This window comes from Centrocercus urophasianus, unplaced genomic scaffold, assembly GCF_019232065.1.
Source record: "Centrocercus urophasianus isolate 14NV4802_14NV808 unplaced genomic scaffold, USGS_Curo_1.0 seq_12, whole genome shotgun sequence".
Classification (NCBI taxonomy): domain Eukaryota; kingdom Metazoa; phylum Chordata; class Aves; order Galliformes; family Phasianidae; genus Centrocercus; species Centrocercus urophasianus.
Window position 1 is genome coordinate 43,554,428 of NW_024884364.1, and position 22,840 is coordinate 43,577,267.

General features: G+C 40.7%; 1 protein-coding gene across 2 annotated transcripts in view; it reads left to right on the forward strand.

Moving 5' to 3' along the window:
- Positions 1–19,763: 19,763 nt before the first annotated feature.
- Positions 19,764–22,840, forward strand: part of ADGRG2 (adhesion G protein-coupled receptor G2) — a 54,239-nt gene continuing 51,162 nt past the window's right edge. The window contains exon 1 of one of the 2 annotated variants that reach the window (XM_042810856.1): positions 19,764–19,815. The gene's annotated coding sequence lies outside the window, so the exon portion shown is untranslated. Of the gene's footprint in view, positions 19,816–20,133; positions 20,196–22,840 lie in introns of those variants that run through there. The other variant, XM_042810857.1, reaches the window with a different exon arrangement.

A 22,840-nucleotide genomic window follows, 5' to 3' on the forward strand; every position in this document is an offset into this window, starting at 1 on the left:
TTTCTTTGCATGCTTAGTTTACATCCTAATTATGACAGGCATCTTTGTGGAGTGTTGAAATGCAAAATCTATGTAATACACTTAAGGAAAATACATATAAATAAGGATAAACTGAAAATATTAATGTAGGAGAATGTCGTATGAGAAATAACCTCTCACTAGCAGTGGTGTGGAAGCACTGAACTATCTTTTAAGTCAATTAACTCTGTAAAAATCTAGAGTTCTGTGTGATATTTTGTGACTTCCTGCTTTCTTCCTGTAGTGTTTAAAATGATCTGAGTTTATATTTATCACTTATCATTTTTAACTCCAGGTATTTTCAGCGTCCTTTCACTCCTATGAATGAGATAACAGAATACGTAATACAGAAAACACAGAGAGAGGCCATACTTGCTTCAGCCTCACCTTTGTCACCTCCAAGTTGTTTGCAGTCATAGCAGAGACTGCTGCGATGACAGTAGATGTAGAGTGAATTTTTTAGGAATTAGATTAGAGATGGCTTACCACAATATGTTAAAATGTGTGTTCATCTATAATAATCCCTGGAAAGTGTTTTATTTTCATAGAATCATTAGGATTGGAAAATATGACTAAGATCACCTAGTCCAACTGCCAACCCACCACCATGCTCACTAACCACATCCTTCAGCGCCGCATCCACGTTACTTGAACACCTCCTGGGACAGTGACACCACTCCCGCTCTGGGCAGCCTGTGCCACTGCCTCACCACTCTTTCTGAGAAGAAATTTTTCCTAATATCCAATCTGAACTGCCCCTGGCACAACTTGAGGCCATTCCCTCTCATCCTATTGCTGTTTCCTGAGAGAAGAGGTCAACTCCCACTTCACCGCAACCTCCTTTCAGGCAGTTGAAGAGAGCAATAATGTCTCCCCTGAGTCTCCTCTTCTCCAGACTGAACAATCCTTGTTGCCTGAGCCACTTAATTGGATTTCCAAAGAAATATTCTGTGAAGCACGTGGTATGGTACAGTAGTGTGAAGAGTTAAAACCATATCAGCGAGTTAATCATGCACCCATACTGAGAGATGAAGCACACGTAAGTTTTGACTTTCCTACAGACCATTACATAAAAAGAAAAAAAAAGAAAAAAAGGAATAAATCAGTCGACAGATCATGAAGTACCTGACACAGTGCCTAGATAACCAACAGATGCACAGTGACAACCTTAGGGCGTGCATGTCCTTAATGGCTAATGAACTTCTCAGGAGGAAGTAATCAAGGAAGAATTTACCAAGTTCCTCCTCTGTTGCTTCCCTTTGCTCTTGCCACCAGCATGCTTCCCAGCAGCACAGGGGCAGCTGGGTGCAGAGCAATTCTTGAATGCAGAATCATGATGAAGGTGGCCATTGCTGAGCACAACGGAGTCCCTGCCTGCTGGAGGTGAGTCACGGCAGGGAGGCACACCTTTCCCTTTATCAGCTATTCTTACCCTCCTGGGCCTGAAACGTTCATTACAGCTTTTGTTTGGTTGGTTTGTTCTTTTTTTTTTCTTCGTAGAAAATAGTGCAAATGAACAAAGCAACTTGTGGAAGGCATCTGCCATCTTTGTAAAGAACTTAGAAAATGTTCAGGATACTCAAAGCCTAAACAATTAATTATGTTGACTGAGAACAACTGGAATTTGAGAGGAAGTATTTCTACTTTAAAAAAGACTTTTTTTAATGTTCTGTCACACAGACTGCAAATTATTTACTAAATGCTGTAGAAAAGAAAAAAAGATATGGAAAAAAGTAGCATGGAGTGAAAAAGAATTCATCTAAAAAAGAAGAAATAATCACTGTGTGTGTGCCCTCTATTAAACATATATGCTTTTGCAGAAACCTGTACACGGTTGTCCAGGGAATTGGTGCAGCCCATAGTTAATCATTGATCATCTTCCAAAGTAAAACTGCAAGTCACGTGACTTGGCGAGTAGCATATAGGGGAAGAATGTAATAAGTCAATATTTAGTCACTTGATTTTTATTTCCAGTTGTATGATGTAGAGCAAACAGCATGGTGTACAAACTCCCATTTCCTTAATAAGAAAATAAGGTAGTAAAGCCAATAAGAGATGATTTCTTTTACAGAATAGTAACGTGGCCATAGATTTTTTTGTACTTTAGCTTCACTTATTAAACAAAGATTCTTCCATTAGTGCATAGCTTAGGTACTGCCTGTGTTTGCTGTATGGTTTGTGTACTTTCTTTGAAAAGTGTTGAAAATAATCTGTTAGGGAGTTGCCTATGAAAAAAGAGGAGAGATGACTGTAAAACAACCTTCAAGTATGCAAAAATCAGTGCTTAAAAAATATTCAGGGTACTTTATGTTGGAGTCTTTCCTGTCAAATGCATTTTCCAACATACAACCCATGCGCTTTAAAATATTGTATCCTGTTATCATGAAAAGAGACTTGATGATCTCATTGCATGATTTATAGTTATAAATGTAACTACAGATGCTCCATTTTTTGAGGATCCTCCTGAGAATCAAAACACGAAGAACTTGATCGTAGCACCTGCACCCAACCACAGCCTTGTAAATATGTGTCATTATGTAATCAACATGAGCAAACCATTGAGTCAAAATTGGGAACACCCAAATTGGCTGTGTGCATTCTGATGGAAAGACAAAGAGCACCAGTACTGAGGCATTATAAAACATACAAAATCTATTTTTTAACTTGAAGTAAAATAATAAAAATATTAATGTAAGTGAATTCAGTTGTAACATAACTTCTTCATCAGTGGTATGTAATTATAGTTACATTCTGGTGCACAAGCAGGTTTCTTGCTTTGTAGAGTAATAATAACGTCTCTCAAGAACACTAGTTTTGATTATTCAGTATTTGACAACCACCAGTCCTTCTACTATCGCTGTTCTAGAGTAATAAAGCTCTCAGACATCTAGGCAGTCAGCTAGAAAAGTTGATAGACATATGTAACTAACCACATCCCACTAATACTGAAAGCCAATAGTCAAACAAAGCCATCTGAAAACAGCAAAATGTATTTACAGTGATCACAATGAACTTGCGAATTACTCACAGGAAGGAAGATCACTTTGCAACAAACCAGGCCTCAAAAGCATGATAGCCTCATGGAACTGACAATAACAGGAGTATTGTTAATGTCCAGCAGTTATCTCAACTCACTTGAATTAGCTTAGCGGGAGTGTAAGAAGCTTGGCAGGAAGAAAGCTGCAGCTTGATCCAACCAGTAGTGCAGGTGATACACCCAAAACATGCTGGGCTAAGCAACATCCCTACTTCAAGCATCAAGCCAAGTATCAGCTGATCAGCACCTACCATGACTTTAAATAGTACTTAATGGGAGTTAATGAGATTATCTATGAACAAGCAGTGCCCCAGGGGAGCACTTGAGCTATAACCTCTGATAAGAAAGCATTAAATGTAAGCAAATGTGGTGAAGAAAGACCTGGAGAGAGAACAGATATAAAGTAAGGTTGTATGATAATACCAATGATAGCACAAAGCTATATGTATATATTACCAGGCGGCCTACTCAAGGTGAAATTATTCCCCCCTCCCGTTTCTAGAGACATTTGGAAAATAAATTTCCCAGTCCTAAAGCATGTAGAAGCCTGGATGGTCTCAGTATCCAACTGACATTTAATTTCATGTATCCCCAACTCCATCACATAGCGTTCTATTTTCATTTCCTTGTGTTGGTCCAAAAACATGGAGATGAGATGATCATTTTCTTCCATGTTGCTAGCTAAGTATATGGTTTAATGAAATAAATGCGTCATAGGCTAGGATTGTTTTTAGGACAGAGTGTTGAGTTCCCTACACTATGTCTTCCTGAATCCTCATCTTTAGGTACGCTCTTGAATAAACATTGGAAAAACTTGTTTGTACAACACTTTCTGGACCACAGTGCTGCAAATTTGGCTGAGCAGATAGAGAATGCAGCTCTATGAAAAGGACTTCCTCTCTGCCACTGTGGCCCAACAAGTGGCTTACTTTACAATATTTTTCCTGGAACTCCTTTGAGTTTCCCTGAGACTCCTTTGACCATGGTGAGCTTGGGCCTTAACGTTGATTTACTACAACAAAAATCAGATTTTCTGTGAAATATTTTATTGTAATTTATTGCTGGTGTCTACTTAACCGCAGTTTACCTCATTATTTATGTGCTTATGCCAAGCTGCAAATCATTATAGTTCATGTAATTGCTGGGATTCAGCTAGGCACAGCGGCTAAGAGCATCTGAAAAACAAAACCTAGTCTCTATATTTCTTTAGCCAGACAACAACCATTGGTGCTTTTTTATATGTTACACTGGACTTTCAAAAATGGATTTTGGACCGAAATCTTGACCAAGCTGCAGAGTATTTCTTCTCTGAGGCTAGGAGGCTAGAAAAACTGGGATGAGAAAATCCTGGGCCGGTCCTGCTCACTTATGGGGCTGCTAGGGGTCATGCTGCAGCTGAGGGGGGTGTTCCTCCATCCCACTTCATCCCAGCCATGAATTTCTAGCGTAACACAGCTGTCAGAAACTTGGGTGAGTGGGTGCTCTCTGGAGCATCATCGTGGGCTGCCCACGGCTGAAGCCAAGCACAGAGCCAGAGGCAAGCTCACAGCATCCTTACCACTGGCCTGCTGGGAGAGCTCGTGCTGAGATTAAGTAGGTGCTGAAAAGGCCTGCTTTGGCTGGGGGATCGTAGGAGGCCAGAGTTTGGCGCGCCCAGGACACCCCACCCTTGTGAAGGCCGTGGTGCAGGCCAAGGGAAGCAGGATGGGATACAGCTGTGGGGCCGCTGCACCACTCCCTAGTGCATCCCATGGGCTGCAGGGCTCCCGGGACTGGCACAAACAAGGGCTGTGGCTCCTTGCCAAGGACTAGTTACTCTGAACAGTGAGTGCATGTTGGACAAATCAATTAATTTATATTATCACCATAAATTAATCCACTGCAAATGCGTGGAGTCACTTCTTATTACGAAAGCAATTCACTTTCAGTCTTGTTGTTTAGACTCTTCCATTTTCTCCAACTCCAAAATATCTCAGCTCATACAAGAGAGATTTGTAACACTTTAAAAGTGGGGCTCTTTTTAAGTAGATCATCTCAAGGGCGGTAAGAGACTTCATTTCGTTTCCTGTATCTTCTAAATCAGAACAGTGGTGCTAGTTCTGTATTTGTTTATTCAGAAACAAATACATCTTCCAAGTACTAAAAACACCTCAAACCAAAGTGGTAGAATGGAAAGGCTGACACATCAGCACTAAAAATGCCAGAGAACAGGCTTTCACACTATTCCTCTTGCACACATCTTTCCAGAAGAAATGGATGTGGCAAGACTATTGAAGCTGAACTTTGCCTATGCATTCATTTTCCAAAGTTTTTTTCTGTAAAACATCCAGTTTAGCGGAGACCTCCCTCTGCTGACACTGGTGAGGGGCTGGAGTTGTGCAGCTGTGTGTGTGACGCAGGAAGTCTGGTAGCTTGAGTGAAACAAGAACTAAAATTGGCACACTCAGCTTGTAAATATGATTTGGTAATTACAGTGTCCGTGATCTCATGTAATAGTTTTTCCTTCATATTGCCGTATTTTTGTTTCGACATTCTGATATTGGCTCACCGCTTTTATTTACATATCCTGCAGTACCCAGAAAACACCGCAGTTTCTGAAAATATTTTCACTGAGTAATTATTGAATGCTTTATTTCTGTAACCTAATTACATTTCAGAATTAATGTGCTTAGTTTTAGGAATGGAATGTTCTTTTTTCAAATGTTTTACTGTATATAATGTACATTGTTGGTAATTCGCTAGGAAATGAATGGATAGAAAGGCATTGCTGAAAATACAGAGCATTTTATCAACTACTGTTTTATTTAGGAGGAAGCTGCAGCTTTCCAAGCCCTATCTTAAATAAAAAGAATTTTCAAAATTCCAGATCAGACAGTCTCCATAATACTTCACTGATGTGATGATAAAAAGTCACAAATTGATTTTCTTCCTTGCATTTTCCTGGGAACTTTGGCAACAATCAGAAAAGAAGCTGCACATGATGCTTCTAAAAGAATTATGCAATGCTCTCAGTTGACTAAGATGTGAACAGCAGAAACAGGTTATGCTCATTTCTAGACTAGATGTAACAAAGATGCTGTTTAAAACTCTGTAAAATCATCCCCTCTTCCTAAATGTTCTGTTCCCTGCTGCCCCCAGCACCCCCCTCCACATCCAGAACTGTTGGTGCTATGCAGAAGAGGAACTACTGTGATTCTTGTATGGACCTTTTCTTCTCTGCTGGCTGGTTGGTCTTTTATTGTTACGTTAAGGTGCATTTGGATAAAAAGTGAAATACAATTAACTAAAAAGACTTCTAAATGCTTTGATCATTCGGTAAATTCTCTGAAACAGCAAACCAAATTAAGAGTAGGATTATGAAGCATATGCTTCAAATTTTTTTTTACGTTGTCTATGTTAATTAGATGCTTTGAAAATACCTAGTGGTTGCACTACTGCTTTAAACAGTGTTCAGCTGTTTCACATGCTTTGTTATCTTCCTTTAAAGAGTATTTGATGAGTTAGTGGAACAGAAAGGTACTCCTCTGGCCTGCATAGTTTAAACCCTTGCAGTTCTAAAATCCTGGTGGTCAATGACTCAATGTCTGGATGGAGATTACTGATGGGTGGCATCCCCCAGGGGTGCGTGCTGGGGCTGATACTCTTCAATATTTTCATCAGTAACACTCACAGTGGGGTAGAGTGCATCCTCCTCAAGTTTGCTGATGACACCAAGCTGTGGTGTGTGGTCAACCCATCAGAGGGATGGGATGCCATCCAGAGGGACCTAGGCAGGCTTGAACACTGGGCCCAAGTGAACCTCACGAAGTTCAGTGAGTCCAAGTGCCAGGTCTTCTGGATTTAAATGTCTAAGACAAATAGCCTCTTTTTTGCACGTGAGAAGGTCAGTGCTGGGCAGACATCTGGAAGGTCATGGGCCATCTCTGTTTATATGCTTAACATTAGGTGTTTATAGAGCTGAAAGCTCAGACTGGTATGCAGCAGAGTACAGTAATTGCTTCTATAGAAATTATGATGGCAGTTACCTGGCATATCTCATTTAAGAATCTAGAATTAATTGTTTACCAAGTGAAAATGCTGAAAGAATGTGACTTGTCTAATCTTAGTGTGTCTCTTAGACTGAAAATCAGTTCTGCTTAATATTCAGTGTGCACAAGTAGCCATAGAAATATCTGAGAAGGAATATACCTGTGGGTGGAATGAACTCTACTAAGGGAGGAAGACTATCCTGTATGTAACACAATTTCCCCAGTCTCTAAGAATCAAAACTAATCCAAGAGGGTGAATTTCAATGGAGTTTTCATTACAATTTCTAACCTGGCAACATATGCCACATCTGCAGTTAGGTCATTATTCTGTCACTTGAAAAATCATGGGCAGTTGTCCAAGAAAAAATCAAATGAGTTTAGATATTATTGTGAAACCTTCCAATTATTTGAAAAATGTTCGAAGTTATCTTGGCAATATTAGGTATCACTGAGCCAAGAAGATGTCATAATTGGAATACACTGGAAATAATTTTGTATTTTATGTAGATCCCAAGTTAGTTTCACAATACTCATTGGAATTATCCGTTATTGAGAAGTAAGCTTGCATAAGTCACTTGTTAAAGACTCTAATTTGGGAGACAAGGAAGGTCATCAAAACATAAAGATCTCATTATTCAAGAGAAAAACTAGGACAGTTTATAGTGACCGTTGATCTTTTGTGTAGGAATTCCATCTATTTGCAACCTTCATGCTGAAGTTTCATATGTCTTTTTAGACTTTGGTAACTGAAGTCTATCCCAATCCTACAGAAAAGTCTCCCTAACTGGGTACCTGTTGAACTATGATGTCCAGGGTCTTAACAGCACACACCTTTTTCATTTGATTTCAGTAGGATTTAACAGTCTTTCGGCATCTGGCATCAATCTACATGGTGACTGCCTCAGCTGGAAGCACAACCCTTTCCCAGAGGGGACTGACTAGCCTCCCAGTCCCTTGTTTCTGCTTGAACAGCCAGTAGACACCTGCATAAAAGCAGCAGTACCTTCTCTCCCCACACCAAGATTCAGTGCATTGTGGATGGTGAACATGGGAGAGAACGGGAAGTTTTCTCTGGAGCTTGCTTATCTCAAGTACCTCCAAGCTTCTGATCTACTCTAACCTGTTTTCTTTACCCTGATTTCTTCTTGTCTTTAATCCCTTCTGCCTTCTTGTGTACATTCTGTGTGGCTAGAGCCATGAGAAAAACATTACTAAGATTGCTTTTTACCCTTCCAGGAATATGTGATGATTCAATTAGATAAAAATAGGTTTTAAAAAGTTTCCCCATCAACCACTTTTTAGTTTAACAATAAAGAGACCCAGGTAGAATTTCGATTTGCCCAAACATAGTAGAGCAGAGTTCTTTGGTACAGACAAGCATTATCAGGACTTGGGTCATACCCACACATGATGAGCTCTTGAAGTCTCTATCTGCTAAAGGATCTGAAGGGTTTCAGTTGTTCTGATGCTTAAAGAAGAAAAAATGAAAAACATCCTTGAAGCAAATGCCATACAATTTAGTCACAGAGTTTAGATACTGTGAATTAATTGAAAAATTGTAGTAGGTCCCTGAGAAACCATTGCCTCCTATGAGCATTTTCTTATATCTGTGTCCACAAATTGGAAGACAGGCTCAAATTAATGACCATTTATATGGGTTGATAGTGATAGGACAAGGGAGAACGCTTTTGAACTAAGACAAGGGAGATTTAGGTTAGCTATTAGGAGAAAGTTTTTCACTCAGAGGGTGGTGATGCACTGGAACAGGTTGCCCAAGGAGGTTGTGGATGCCCCATCCCTGGAGGCATTCAAGGCCAGGCTGGATGTGGTTCTGGGCAGCCTGGTCTGGTGGTTGGCAACTCTGAATATAGCAGGGGGGTTGAAACTTGATGAGCATTGTGGTCCTTTTCAATCCAGGCCATTCTACGATTCTGCGATTCTATGAAATTACCATTACTCTCTATCACAAATATTTTAATTGAATAATTTATACAGCACACCTGTTAACCTAACTATATGTTATTTTTCCAACCTTATACTGTGGCTTGGTAAACCTTCAGTTATTTGCAATCTCAACCACTGACTTAACCTATCATAGCAAAGATACAAATGTCTTAAAAGCTGGATGCATGGACAAAATGCATTTTCTCCTTCCACTTCTGTTTTTTCCATCACCTTTGAACTATATTATCTCCTACAACAACAGCAAATTGTTGTTCTATTATTTTGGATGTCCAGAAATTAATGAACTTATTCTATTTGAGTATCAGACTCCTCTTCCCATGCTGATTGCAAGGTTCCTCAGCACCCCAAAGTGCTGCATGGGGTTTGCACATCAGGCAAATTGTGTCTTTGAGCTGTACATTCACAACGTACAGATGAAACTGGGAATTTAGTCACACTCCAGTCATTCACACACATATTAACTGAGCACAGGGCTTTATTTTCCTGTCTTTTTCAAGTTGACATCATGTTCCTTCTAAAGTAAATTGCCTGTACTGAGTACTAAACAGTGGACAGAAGCACCATGTGCTGGGTAACGTAACACAGTCTCATTGCCAAAAATGAAATGAAAATAATTGCCTTGGGCTTATTAAGAACATATCTACTTCTGTGACTGACCTTCAATGCAATTTGAATATTTAGCAACAAGTGACTAACTAGCTGCACATTTGGTGCTCACTGTGTCAAAAAGGAGGAATTTGCTAGCAGTTACCACGCAGCAGTATCTGGCATTACCACTTTTAACTAAATTTGGAACAGGAAATGAGCACAGTAACTGACACAGCAGTCACAAGAGTGCTTCAAGTCCAAACTGCCACTGGAAGGAGTGGCCCTGCCTCATCCCTAGCCCTGCTGCTCTCACTCAGGCCCCGAGCTCTCCAAGTGCAAAGCATCCTGTGTGGCTCCTTACCACAGATCTTGGTTAGCGCTGTCCTTCTGAGCCACCCTGGTTCATCAGGAGGGCACACGACAAAAGCATCCTTTCAAAAGGAATTATGATTCAAGGAGTATCAGCAGGTCTCTTGCTCCTGCACTCTGCAGCAAATACAGTCAGCCTGAAAATCCAGGGATAGGGATTGGGAACACCTGGGCAATTCACATTTATCTTTCTTATTGAATTTATCCACAGAGGTTTTCTGTACAGTCCATAGTTGTAATGACCTTTCATTTCTTTCTTTTCCCTGTGAAAAACTTTGTGAGGATTTCCTCTTTTTCATACTTAGCGATTGCTTCCATGTGAAACAGGGGTTTCTAAGTTGCTCCAATGGGATATCTCACACTACTCTTTAAGATTTTTGAAGCTGAACACTAAACTTATTACTAAACTAACCTGGGTTGCTCAGATCTCTTGAGAGCACATTCAGCAAGTAGCTCAGGTAACTTCTCGTTTATTCTTTGCTCTCTCTTGTCTCTGTTACAAGATCTTGACCTGACAGAACAGAAAGTGATTTTCTCTCCTGCTCTTGGAGTTACATCAAGTTACACTCATCTACTCTTAGCTGAAGGAAACTGGGTCATCTTTATTCCTGTTTCAGCTCCACCCATTTGTTTGCAATTAGATTTTCTTCAGTCTCCCACAGAATTGGTAAATTATGTGCAACAAGAAGATACTGATGTGCCTCCAGGAAATGCCTCCTCATCCTCTCTGAGCGGAAGTCAGTAAAAAATCATGGCTCCTAACTGAGGTACAGTTTTTTGTTTTTTTAACTCAAAAGCAAATTAGAATAGCATTTTACAGACCAAAGGAAGTGATAAACTACTTGCTGAGAACACTCGCTCAGGGGGATTTCTCAATTCATGGCTGGTAAATACTTTGTTTTTACATTTCAGAAAAAATTGAATTTCTTTAACCGTGCCATATATTTAAAGCCAAATCAGATCTTCTCATCATGTTGCAGATCATGCTTTATTGTTCAAATGAATACCTACCCAGAAGATAAGCATAAACTGACACAGATACTAAAAATTGTTTACACCTTTCACAAGGAGTAGTGTAGGTTTCTTGGTTATAACTCAGGCTAAATTAACAAACTGAAAAGAAAATGATGCATTAAGAACATATACTGCAGGCTGTATGTGTGACGGACACACATTATTACATGATTATGTATTAATCACATATTATGTATTAGGTTATATAAATCATACATTCATGTGGAGAGTGAAGTTCCATGATACCAGAAAGCAAGTCAGAAGAGGAATCCTGGAAGCTGGTTCTGTTTTTTTTTTCTCCAGTAAATCTCTTCTCTGTTGCTAGGCTTATTGCACCTTAAGACAAGCACTTTCAAGATTTTTGGTTTCTATTTGTTGACTGTGAAACTAAATCCTAATTATGCAGGAATGATTAAACCACAAAGACTCTTTTTGTCCCTCTGGTCACACAACAACGGCTTGAAGACAGAGCTAAAACACCTGCTTCCAGGATTAGAGGAGGATTAGATGAGTTACCATGGCCTAAAAAATCTACGTTATCCTTTATCTGACGAAGTCTTTATATTTCAATAGACAGATCTATTAGTTACGTATTTTTAATGTAATACTGGAGAGCCAGTATGCAAAAAAGAACCTGAATTGTCCATAAACTTAAATAGAATTGAATTGGAAACAGCAAACTAAATTGAGAGAAACACATTTTTTATCAGCTTTCCAGAGAAACAGACATTTTTTTCAGGCTTCACAAAAGAAGGAAAGGGCCTTTTTTTTTCCATGCAAAATGCAATTATTGTATTTGGAAATGTTTTCTTGGAAAAATGATGGAGTTAGAATGTGTGAATCATGCTTTCCAACTTAATTAATTTACGAAAATAACTCATTAGTCTGTTATTGTCGTAACAGCATACAACTGATACGTGAAGCATGATAAATCTGTAGTTTTGGAAACATGTTGTGGTGATACTCGGCACCCCAGGTACCTGTGTATCACTAGGAGAGGTTCGGGTGTCAGCCCTCATTCAGATCTGTTTGAAAGCTGAGCTAACTGAACTCCATGGAGCTCACTGTTCAATACTGAACTTGGAGCTGGATTTAGGTGACTATAATCTGTTTTCTACACCTGCCAAATTACTGCAGTTAGCTGAACAGCAAAAAGGATGGGGAGGAAGAGGGAACATAATAGTGAACCAGAGACATTAAAAATGGTTAAAGATAACATAATAAGTAATGTGATCAAGCAATAGGAGCAAATAAGGCTTCGAGAGTAGAAAAACATTTGTAGAAAAGATACTGGAGTCTAGAATCAAAGGTTTTTTTAAAGGGTTTTATTCCCTTGTGCTCTGTGGAGTTTCACTCTGCTTATCCCAATAGAGGTTCTGATCCTTAGAAATACTTATAATATCCAAAAAACGGGGCAAATAGCAAAGAACTCTGGAAGAATAGGTAAGCCCAAAAATAATGGTTAAGGGGCTCAATGCAGAAAAGGAGAAGTAGTAGCTTCTATTATAAAAACCACGTTATTCAATTGACTCATTTCAGCTGGAAAAACTATTTTTTAGTTAATACCCAGAACTTTAAAGAAAACTTCTCAAACAATTTGAGGAGGGAGGCACATAAAGGAAAAACAAAACATTAATTTCCTGTCACTTGAGGCTTTATATGCATCTTTTTTTATCTCAATCCAACGTAATTATAGGTTTTTTAATATTTAATGTTACAAAGTATTTGACCTAGGTAGAAACAAGAAGTGGATTTTCTGCATAGGGCATTCAGAATGACAGTCAAATTACAACTAATGGCAGTGCTGAGGTTTATTAAAACTCCTGTGGTTTACTTAGCCAAAGAGCTTTCTGGCTCCACCAGGAATGACGTATTGTCATTACTGTTAACATTTTTGAAGATTAAATTTCAAAGGTATTTAGAATAAAGCAACTGATGTATACAGAGAAAGGTCAAAATACTCCTAGACAGGAACAGTAAAAAAATTGTCCTTTTCCATCACGCATCAGACATGCCAATAAAGATTTCAGTGCATCCCAGTGGAGGATCACTAGTTATACCTTACCTCCACGTGATGGCTCTTGCCATGGTGTCTGCTTCTACCCAGCTGTAAGCACTGCTGGAATGGAACTGACCTGTCAGTGATCATCTAGCTATGCACAGCCTGTCCCAGAGGCTGTCACTTGAATAGCACCTGAAATTTCAGCCTTCATCTCAGAAATTATTTCTTGTGAAGACTACATACATTAAAATCTTAAGGGAGCTAGATTTCTCCTTGATCTTCCCACAGAATATCATATTACCAGCAGGGTTTGTGTCTTCTGCTTGTATATACTCTTGCACCCCCAGACAGGTCCACAAAGGAAAGGCTTCCCATGTATCAAGATGAACATTTTTTGTACTCTGGTTTTCCTCCCAAAAGTTCTAGCATGATTAAAAATAAATGTTGTGAAACAGATTTACGCCGGTGTAAAATCAAAGGCAGCATGGATTAGCTGATCTTTTAGGAATGACTTTCCTCACTCCCAACCTACTAAAAGATTGAAGAGCGAACAAGGCTGAAGTGGAATATGATCATTGGCAATAAACAATAGGAATCAATGCTATAGCAGAAATGTTTTCCAGAAGTACTGCAGCAGATTGCCAAGGTTCCCTCCACTTCCCAGACTGATTACTTGGTGCAGAGTATGGACAGAGTCAGCACTGCAAACCAGAGGAATAAATTATAGCACCGAGCTGGCGGTGGGGGAGTCCTGTCCTTTGACGCATCAAAGGATAGTTCCCTTCCCTAGCATTCCTCACAACATGATGGCAGACACCTTTTGCCTCTTTGATTTTACAGCTAAAATGCACATACTTTGTTTAAAGGAAACAGAAAAGCCAAGACTGGAATTTGGACAAGACAACTGGGAACACAAGTTTTGCTCTCAGAAAAAGAAAGAAGTGGTGTCAGGGAGGAATGGATCTGGCATGAAAACTAAAATCCTGAAAGATATGCATTGCAGTCCATCCAAAAGTGTCCCCTAATGAAAAAGATCTTTCTCTGTTGCTTCATAACTTACACAGACCTGGGAATCAACAGGGATATAGTTACCTCTTTGGCTTTATTTTAACAGCTCACACTATGATGAAAGTCTTGCTACATAAGAGCAGTTAATTTGGAATCATTAGAGCCAGTGTAAACTTTCAGGGCTTAATACAACTTTTTATTTTGTACATTAAGTTTAAAAAAAATAAAGATAAAAATGTGAAATGTTCCCAGAATGAGATCTTGCCTGCCAAGATCTATGTAGATCATTTTTTTTTTTTTTTTTTCTGGTCAAGTTACAATTCCTTTTAAATTGTTTGCTTAATGGAAATAAAAATGTTGGCAAAATTTAAAGAGAGTGAATGCTGTAGAGAATTGAAAGGTTTTATAGTACTTTCCAGGTGTTCTCTTCAGAATTGCTTTCCTTGGCAACAACTGTTTGCACTTTCCCATAATGTTAATTAGCACCTTGGTCTGGGCTTTTGGGTACGTGAACCTTTCGTCACCTTCATGTTTCTTACAATTTGAGGATTGTTATCCTTTGCTTGGCCAAGAGTATATTTTTACACTGAGGGAAAGCAGTGTTATCAGCACTTCTTTTTGCAGAGCCATAGGCTGGAAGCATCTGGAGCATTGGAGCCCAAGACTATATCCCAATGGATTTTGAGTATCTCCAAGGATGGAGACTCCACAGCCTCTCAGGATAATCTACTCCAGTTTGATCAACCTCACCACTGACTTTTGTTTCTAGTGTTTTAAAGGAGTTTCTTGCATTTCAGTTTGTGCTCCATTCACTTTTAACTCTAGAAGGTAGTGATGAAGGCTGTCAGCTCACAAAATGGGAAGTGTTGCAGGAGAACTTATGCAGAGTGAAGTATGGCAGGACTAATCCCTCAGCAGAGCAGGATGGTCATACTGCTGCTACATACATACATCCACTCCCTCTTTGTACGCGCAACAAAAAATTTTGCTAAACAAAGCAGCATTCAAATTTTCTCTTGTATTTTGACCTAGTGAACTGCCTCCCATCTTTTGTCCATTTCGAATCTGAATGTAATAGGGACACTGAGCTGGAATGCAGTCAGATACAAACATGAAGGCCATGTGTTTGTAAGCAATAGGACCTGAAACATTGAATTTAATCGGACAAAACATCATAATGAATATAAATCTTATTTATTTTAAGTAACTTTACAAGATACAGCTCTATAAAGGTATTTTCTTCTAAAAACTAGTGAAAAACATATTTCTTTGTTGAATTAAGTTTAGACTTTAACTACAGAGCTATAATTATTCTTTCTATCCTTGACCTTCAGAGGAAAAGATATTACATATTGCTTTTTTTTTTATTAAGAAACTGCAGCAGTCAACAGAAAGCCTTACTATGGGTGTTGTACTTCATATTTGACAACATGTGTAAAATCACACAGCTGGATACACTACACCTCCTTATTTAATGATTACATATCTAAGAGATTTCTTCTACATATTGGTTCAGTTAACATTCAGTAAACACTATACTCATGGTTCCCACGCCTATATGCTACTTTCTGACAAAAGAATATTAATAAGTAGCTATTCTATTACAACATTAGATAGGTTTATCTAGGCAAAAGACTCTTTTGTAAGATAGGCATTTGTTGTCGAGGCACAAATTTTGAACAGAGGCAGCCTCTTTTTCACAAACCGAGTTCTCAACTTGGTGCTAAATATGTGTAGTTTTAAGATTAGACTTAAGATCCTCCCCCTTGATACGTATGGTTCCTCTTAGCTTCACAGTTAATTCATATCACTTTCTTATCCTAGAACTTTTTTCTATCTCTGCAATGCGGAAAGCAGAAAATGGACTGAAAGACTGGTAAATGACTGTGTTTAATCTTCAGGGTTACCATTAGTTTAAAAAAATACCTATTTTTTTTAACCAAATATTCTGTAATCCTCATGACCACTAAAACATGTGAGACTATAGAAAAAAAATGAGTGATTTTTTTCCTACTTATATATTTTAAACAGAGAAGTTCAGAACTTCAGCCACTTCTTTGTACATCTGATCAATCCATGGTGTTCATATAAACCTTTAATGTGTCAAAGAAGAAGAAAAAAATGCAGAAAGAAAAAATCCAGAGCCATGAAATTATCAGGAAGTCTTTTTGTTTGGTTTCTAAATTGAGTAGATTTGACATAAACAACGTTACCTCAATGTGATTAATTGAAGCAGTCATTCCTCCAATTTTACACTAAGTTCTTTTTTTAAAAAAATTCTACTATAATTCCCTGATGTTGACTGGGCAAAACAACCTCCAATCCCAAACACTAGGAAGAGGGGAGAAGCAGGGAGAAGCAAGCACGACAACTCTGTTCCTTCAAGCACCTACATTCAAGGATTTAACTCTTCAAAAATCCTATGTTCACAGAGAAATTGAAAAGGGAAACAGAGATCACCTCTCCCACCATCTCTCCCCTCTCTTTCAAACTGACAACTATTTGCTTTTTTTTCTACCGTCTGAGACACAAATTACATCACTAGAACAAGTCCCATTTGGTTACACAAATCATAATCATGAAGTGAATGCTGCAATAAGATGTGTTACAGTGATGGCTGATGTTACTAGGAAACGTATATACGCACACATAAATAGAGACAGAGGGATTTAGTAAGCAAAACAAAGCATCCCAAAGCAACTAGAAAGCATGATATGAGACTCTGGTCAAGCTGAATATAATGGGAATTTACCCACTTTGTTGGGGTTACTGTTGAGGTTTCTACATTCAATCCTCTTAACTAGAAGAAATACAATAAACAAATAAATAAATAAAATGCTTGAACTGTCAGAAGCTTGAAATCCAGCATTTCATTACATGTCCAAACAAGGATACATAGACAAACGCATATCAATACCAGTTTATTGTATCCTTATCTCCATTTTCAAGTTAGTTACCTTTTGATCAGAAAACTTCTAGAGAGTCTCTCAGCTCCAGGAGCTTTATTCAGCACTGTTCAAGACATAATTAATGTGATCATTTTGCTTGGAGACAAAATATTTGCTTGCTTCCTTTCAAGGGACTATCATTCTCTCAAACTTGTACATGTCTCTTGCTGTTCCTACTAAGCCAATGTACACTGTTGCACAAGCCTATTATAAAGGAGGCATTAAGTAATCTGAATGCAGAGAGGGTTGTTGTTTGGTTTGGTGGTTGTTCTTTTTTTGGTTGGTTGGTTGGTTTTGGCACAGTCATGACAAACTAACGGGATCAAAAAGTTCTTCATCATTTAGTTATCTGTGCCTGTGTCTCAGACCTGCCACAGTCTACACTTTCTTAGGAAGCGCACAGGAATCTGCCTGTGGCTTGTGTGTAACACCGGTTAGATCCAGCACAGTCCCAAAACTGTAGAGATGGAAAACTGGTACCTGTGTGAATGTATATAGATTTCAGAGACTTTTTCCAGTTAAGTGCAGTTATAAAAATGCACTTTGGGAATGAACTTCATTACTTGTTCTTGGTTCCTAGGTCATTGCCAACTAATTCTGTTTGGTTTCTCTGCAAGCACGTTACTGGACACCACCCACTTTAACGTAAGATGTAGTTTAAATAAGAAATTTCAGATATAAATTAAGTAGGGCTTTTATAAGCCACACAGTATTTATTTTCTCCTGCTAAATGAACTTGATCTGAGAGAAAAATAAATTTTGAGGAAATTCCTCTGTCTGCAGTGCTTAAAAATTCATCAACTGGTTGATTTTTATTTAAAGAACGTGTCATTTGTCAAGGCAGTAGGACAGAGGCAGGCTTCCATTTATCTGTACACAGGTAATTATTCACAGAACAGGCAATACAGTGAGCTTACTAAACCTGCCCTGCCAATGCGTAACGTGCCGTGAGGGTGAGTTGGGCTTCAGTTTCTGTGCTCATTCAAGCATTCAGCCTTTCTGTTGAAACATCACTAACCTGTGTAGAGCAGACTGTTTGTGGATGTGTCAAAAGAGCACTGATGTAGAACCACTAGGTTGTGCTTTTTGCAGATAAACAGTATTTTCACACATCACACCCCTAGCAGTAACTTCAGGACAATTTTCTCCTCTTTTTTATTGACTTTGGAAGTCCACTTCAGAAATGAGGGAGACATAATCCTCCGTCACTTCATAAAGTGGTATAAGCTAGGAAGAAAATCATACTATCACAGAATCACTAAGGATGGAAAAGACCTCTAAGATTAGCAAGTCAAATTGTCAGCCTATCACCATCATGTCCACACAGAAGTGTAAGGGGAGCACAATCTATGGTACTTCAATGTTCAAGGAAGATATCGCACTATCCAAGGCAGAGAAAGATACATGCCTCTTGTTTTATCCTTTGTGAAGATCTGCCAAAGCCCTCCCAATGTGTTCCATTAGGTACTGGCTCCAAAGCATCCAAAGATCCCTACATCCACCACCCTAGATCCGAGCAAAATGAAACAAGCCTTTTTATCTAACCTCAGCAGTACTTTCTAAGTATTTCTCTATGAAATCCTGCTCCTCACATGGACTCATTGCACACTGCATCCTTAGGAGGATCTGCTATCTGTAGAGTTTGTAGATTCTGTCCTTTTCCTATCCTAAATGACACCAAAGAAGATTTCTTGTTGCCTAAAACTCCAAAATTTCCTTAAAAATATGTAGTGAGAGACAGGTTTATATTAGTGCTGACGGGGCTAGAGGCAATGGGCAGAAATTGAAAAACAAGAAATTTCATCTTAACATAAGAAAACAGTATCTAAAGGGGGGCTATAAGAAAGAAGGGGACAGACTCTGTGGGAGAGTATGTTGTGATGAGACAAGGGGACACCATTTCAAACTACGAGGGGAGATTTCAATTGCATACAAGGAAAAATAAGTTTTTTACAATAAGGATGATGAGGCACTGGCACAGGTTGCCCAGAGAGGTGGTGGATGACCCTTTCTTGGAGACACTCGAGGTCAGGCTGGACTGGGCTCTGAGCATCCTGATATGGCTGTAGGTGTCCTTGTTCATTGCAGGGAAGCTGAACTAAATGGCCTTTAAGGATCCCTTCCAATTCAAACCATTCTGATTCTTTGAAAACGGAGTTTTATGATGAGTGGTTGGACACTGGAACAGGGCGTCCAGAGGTGGTGTGGAGTCAGCATCCTTAGACACAGAACTATGAGGGCACAGTCTGGGGCACCGTGCTGGAGTTGCCCTATTCCAACAGGGAGGCAGAGGGGTCAGTCTTGAGAGGCCCCTTCCAACCTCAGAAGCAGTTCCTAAAACTTCGCTGTGTTAAGCAACTGAAAAAAAAAAAAAAAAAGAAAGAAAAAAGAGAAATCATTGGAAATGCTGCCTTTTCTCAACGTGCTTCATCCCAGACAAGTTAACGCGAGGAAAGCCACACCTTTCTCCCCCCCGTCCCGCCTTCAATTCGCTGTGTGGAGCTGCGAAGTGCCCCGCGATTTCCCTCGAGCCGCGCTGTTCCGCTCGCTGCCCGCTGCCCCCTCACACTGCGAGCCGCGCGCTTCACAGCCGCACGCGGGACTCGGTCAGAGCCAACGCCCGTACCCGCAGGGCCACTGTCGCCGGGCCAGCCTTACCGAGGGGCTCCCGGCTCCCTCCCTCTCTCTCTCTCGCAGCACCTCCCTCGTCTGCCTCCGCCCCCCGGGTCCCGGCCCGCGGCTGCTCTAGCAGCCGGGGGCGTTGGCCGCGCCTCCTGCACCGAGAGTCGAGCGGGCGGCGGCGTCGCGCGGGACAGGCGGTCGGTCCCCTGGGGCCAGGTGAGCGGCGCTCGGCTCCGGGCGGAGGACTGCGCGGGGCGAGGAGGGAGCGGCAGAGCGGCGGCTTTCCGGGGAGTGGCTGTCCCGCCGAGCTTTTTCCTTGCGCTCCTTCCCCTGCGGGTTGAAGGGTGTCGCGGAGCGCTGCCAGTCCGGCTGGAGGGGTGAGCGCTGTCCTCTCCGCCTTCCTCTGCAGCCCAGCCCGGCCGAGGACAGAGCCCATCCGCCAGCGAGGGGCCGTTGGGGCGCGGGGCGCTGCGCCCACCCGTTGCCCCGAGGGTGGTGGCGTGGCCCGGCCCGGAGCGGAGCCGTCCTGCACAGGTGCCCGTCCCGCGGTACCGGCGGGGTGCGGCTGCGGTCCGTGTTGGTCAGTAGGGATAGAGGTCAGTAGCGCGTTTCGGTTGGAGATAAGTGAGTAATTCTGATTGACGCGTCAGCAGGGTTTGAATGCTGTATGTGGTAGAACCGAGGGTGGCCGGCTGGGATAGTGCTGCTGGGGCTACGTGAGGGGTTCGGAAGCGTCTGTGGGGTACGGCCGGTGTTGTGAGCTGTTTGGGGGTTTTTGGTCATTTGTGCTGAGTGAGGAGCGATCCGGGTGCTGGAAGCGACCTTGAGTGCTGTCTGCATTGATTTTTGCTTTGGTTTTGTTAGTCACTGTTGGTATTTGTGATAGTGCCGACTTCTGTTGCTTTTACTGTCTGATTGCCCTGCATTGATTTATGTGAAAATGCTGAAAATGTGTTTGTAAACTCAGTCATGGCTGCCATCCAGTGTGGCTGTGCAAGCTGGGCTGGCTTTAACATCGGGATGTAGTGGGAGTGGGATGAGTGGGAGTCGCACTGGAGGCATGGTGGAAGCAGCTTCAATAAAGGCCAAACCAATTAGCATGCAGATTTAAGCATTAGTCCTACAGCAAGGTGCTTGGTTCCTGAGCTCTGTCACTTGTACTGCTTGCCTTTGCTCAGAATGCATCCCATCCTTTTGCTTGCATAGGCTAACGCTACGCATTGTCATTAGGAGACTTGATCAACCTTTCCTGTTCTTAGTTTTCACCTTACGCCTTTGTCCATCCCTTCCTAAAGATGGAAAGCATCCTTCTGTATGTTCTTCACGTTCTTCACATGAGTGAAACAAGCAGGGCTTTTTGTCCTCTCTCGGCTGTCTGCAAGTGTGTTTGTTGGATTAAACCAAAGAACAGTCTCTGCCTGGGAGAGTTTGCCTGTCTCCAGTGCTTACTGACTTAGTCTTACTGGGGATGCACATATAACTTGCTGATAAAAACAAAATGAAATGCTTTGAAAGAAGATGGAGGACAGAAGCTAAGTGTAAGCAGAGTTTGTTCAGGTATGAATTGGGGCCAGTACAATTTTTAATGTACACTACAAGTTAGTAACATTATTTTATTTCTGTTGCGGCAGTTGGAAATCAAATAAGCTAACATATTAATAATATTACTCTAGTATCTTAAGGTAATTATGTAGATCAGATAGCATTTGTGAGCATGTTGGTTTTTTCTTCCTCTTCAAGTCGTTCAAAATTTTACATTAAACTTGTGTTTCTAAACACATCAGCAGAAATTGGCTGCAGTTGTAGCCAGCTGGAGAGAAATCAAGGACTGAATTCCCATTCTCGAGTTAATCACTCAAATTATAGTGGGTGCAGTGAATGCTTTTAGGCAGGTAATCCACTAATAATGCTATATATTGGCAGATTCAGGAAAGATTTGGACATGATAAGGGAATAACAGTTGTTAAATTTTGACAGCTTTTAGTTCTTAATATATAACACGATCAGTGGCCTTGGCAAATAATGTGGTGTTAGAGCTGCTCAGTGCATGAATTTGGAATTTTGTATTTTCAGTGGAATACTAAGGTTAGGCCACAATCAAGACAGCTCACAGTCTCATTGACTTCGAGTGAGGAGCTGACAAGGATAAGGTGTGCTGTGTTTTTCTTGAGATGTGAGCTCTCTGATAAATGGCAAGTTCAGTAGTTTTGTTGTATGTAGGTGCAGTTAAAAGCTTTGCTGTTCTCTCAGATAAGTGGAATTTTTAGACTATTATGATTTTTTAGAACAATTCAGCTGGAAGGAACCTTCAGAGACTAGCACGTCCAACTCCTGACCATCTCAGGGCTAACCAGAAGTTAGAGCATGTTACTGAGGGCTTTGTACGAATACCCCATAAACACTGCCAGGCACAGGGCATCAGCTGCCTCTCTAGGAAGCCTCTTCCAGTGTTTAACCACCCTCATGGTAAATAAAACTTTCCTAATGTCCAGTCCCACCCTTCCATGGCAGCTCTCTGCCATTCTCCTGCTGCTGTCAGTTCCTGGGAGCAGAACCCAGCACCTCCCTCTGCTTCCCTTCATCAGGGCACTGCAGGGAGCACTGAGGTACCTCTTGGCCTCCTCTTCCCAATGCTCTCAGCCTTTCCTCACAGAACATGCCTTCAGCCCTGTTACCAGCTTTGGTGCCTCCTTTGAAAAGGATCTTAATGTCCTTTTTGTGTTATGGAGCCCAGAACTGCACACGATACTTGATGTGAGGCCACACCAACACTAATAAAGCAGGAACATCACCTCCTTTTACCAGCTGGCTGTGCTGTGCGTGCCCCTTGGGTGCCAGGATGCGCTGCTGGCTCCTGTTGATTTAGAAAAGAGCAGTTTGTTGTAGAGCACTGGTAGGTGCTTCTCTTCTTGTGAGCACAAAAACAGCCAAGTGAATCATTTCATGTCTATCAGATAGCTGCTTGTGTTTACGAGGATATTATTCTTTCTAGTGCCACCTTCCTGGTGGAACCATAGCATGGAAAGGAGCTATACTTGCTATATGAAAAGATAGTGTTATGTAAATTTAACAGTAGTTAGTAGGACTCAATTGACCGGGAGACTTTGATTTTTTTTGTGTGCCAAAATATCTTTTAAATTTATTGTTGTTCCGGATGGATCAAGAATCCTTTGTAGCTGCCATTATGTCAATTGCAAAAAAAAAAAAAAAAAAAAAAAAAAAAAAAAAAAAAAAAAAAAAA